General features: G+C 45.2%; 1 long non-coding RNA gene across 1 annotated transcript; it reads left to right on the forward strand.

Moving 5' to 3' along the window:
* Positions 1–66: 66 nt before the first annotated feature.
* Positions 67–1,000, forward strand: LOC116073507. The gene is made up of 2 exons (XR_004111834.1): positions 67–144; positions 733–1,000. It is a non-coding gene; the product is annotated as an uncharacterized LOC116073507 (long non-coding RNA).
* Positions 1,001–2,332: the final 1,332 nt, after the last annotated feature.

A 2,332-nucleotide genomic window follows, 5' to 3' on the forward strand; every position in this document is an offset into this window, starting at 1 on the left:
AAAAAAAAAAAAATCAAGAATGCTTGTTGTGTAACTAAGTTTTCTTCCTGGAGAGATAGAACACATGTCTACTTACCCCAGAAAGGGATCCCACCACACCACAAAGTACAATACAGATCCCATTGAAGTTCAACTTGGGAAACAGTAAGTTTTGTTAAGAGTTACTGAGAGGGATGTGAGTGAGGAGTTACAGGAGCGACTTAAAGACAGCCACATTACCAATGTCCCTCTCAGCATGGGTAACGTCTCAAAAACCTGAAAACCTGGAGCTCCCAGCACAGCCTGCAGCTGGCTCAAGAGGCTGCAGAGTGTGATTTCCAAGTGACTCAGGCACTTGGCTGGTTTCTGCTTCTTCAGGGCAGCCGGTCTTCTTTGCCCCTTCTGCTCTTCTGTGGTTCTTCCTTGTAGCTGAGATTCATCCATCTGAAAAGGAAGCTCAGGTTGTGTTGCTTACTCTGTTAGGAAGGGCCTTAGTGAATGTGGTCAGTTTGAGGGGTTTCCTGGAGGTGTTCTTTAACTTTCGATTTAAGGGGCTTGCCTGCAGAAATGGGATGTTTAGATCTCAGAGGAAAATTGACATAACAATGCTGTGAACAATGCTCACTGGGTCCTTTAGGTGGGAGTCTGGAAGGCTAAGAGTGAAGAGGAAAAAACTGACCATGAAGCTTATGAGGGGGAAACAAAGTCTCTATCCAGAACTGGTCTAGAGGCCATTCAACTTATATTTTGCAGACTCTGTTTTCATTCCTGCCGATGTCCTGAGATGTGACTGAGAGTGAACCTAGAAGTGAAGGCCTGCTGTGTTTGGCAGAGGAAACTCCAAGGGAAGATGGCAGACTTTCAGACTGGCAAGTGCTCACCGTCTTATTTAGAGAAAGAGCAGGAAGTCGAAAACTGTGAATGTCTTGTTTTAGGGACAGCAGAAAAGGTGTGCGGAAGGCAAGATCCCACCCATTGAAGGCTCAGACTTGGGAAAATGCAAGATCATTTGAAAAGAGAAGCTAAGAATGCCTTAGAAGGATTCCTTACTAGAAAGAAATCCCCCGGGGAAGACCACAGGCTGCTGCACCTGTGGTCCACATTTCAAGCTACCGAAAGCACTTGGCAATGTCGTTCAAGTGGTATTGGCTTTAGAAGGATGAAAGATGGAAAAGATCATGGAAGCTTGCATCAACGTCCCTAGAGGCTGGTCAAGCCAGGCAGTGTGTGGCAGGGTTTCAGTTCTCATGGTGAGGCCCTGGGATGCCATATGTGAAGCTGGTAAGGTAAAGTCTAAATGAACAGTAGACACCCCCAAGATATTGATGCCAGGACTGTGAGTCACTTCTAAGAAACCCACCCAAGAGAGAGGCTATTCGTGCTGCAGGTAGCTGAGCTGGAAGATTGAAGCTATCCAAGCCTGTTAAGCCAATATTGAGTGCGTTAGGAGCCCTAGACACTGGACATAGAGCTAAGAGAGTTGGCATTTTCCCCACTTGGTTTCAGTCTCCTTGTTGGCTCTTCCCTTGCTATGCCCCTATTCCTCCATGCCGAAATGGGAATGTTGATTCTGGTCCATTGCATTACAAAATCTCCCCAGGTAAGAAGGGATTGTCTTGAGGCAATCCAAAGAAAGTTCAGGAGGTCCAGGGAGTCTCAGCACCTAAGAAGGACTTTGGAAATACCTAAGTTGGTCTACTGTAAGAAAGACAGGTGGGAGTGCTGGAGAGATGGCTCAGGTGTTAAGAGCACTGGCTGTTCTTCCAGAGGTCCTGAGTTCAATTCCCAGCAACCACATGGTGGCTCACAATCATCTGTAATGAGATCCAATTCCCTCTTCAGTGTGTCTGAAGACAATCAGGAGTGTACTCACATATATAAAATAAATAAGTGAATCTTTTTTTTGTTTGTTTGTTTGTTTGAGACAGGGTATCTCTGTATAGCCTTGGCTGTCCTGGAACTCACTCTGTAGACCAGGCTGGCCTCGAATTCAGAAATCCACCTGTCTCTGCCTCCCAAGTGCTGGGATTAAAGGCGTGCGCCACCACCACCCAGCCTTAAAAAAAAAAAAAAAAAAAAAGGGCTGGTGAGATGGCTCAGCGGTTAAGAACACTGGCTGCTCTTCTGAAGGTCCTGAGTTCAAATCCCAGCAACCACATGGTGGTTCACAATCATCTGTAATGAGATCTGTTGCCCCCTTTTGGTGTGTCTGAAGACAGCTACAGTGTACTTACATATAACAATAAATAAATCTTTAAAAAAACCAGTTGTTATTTTTTTAAAAGAAAGAAAGGAAGAAAGGAAGAAAGAAAGAAAGGGAGAAACAAAGAAACAAAGAAAGACAGGTGGGTTC

This window comes from Mastomys coucha, unplaced genomic scaffold, assembly GCF_008632895.1.
Source record: "Mastomys coucha isolate ucsf_1 unplaced genomic scaffold, UCSF_Mcou_1 pScaffold23, whole genome shotgun sequence".
NCBI lineage: Eukaryota > Metazoa > Chordata > Mammalia > Rodentia > Muridae > Mastomys > Mastomys coucha.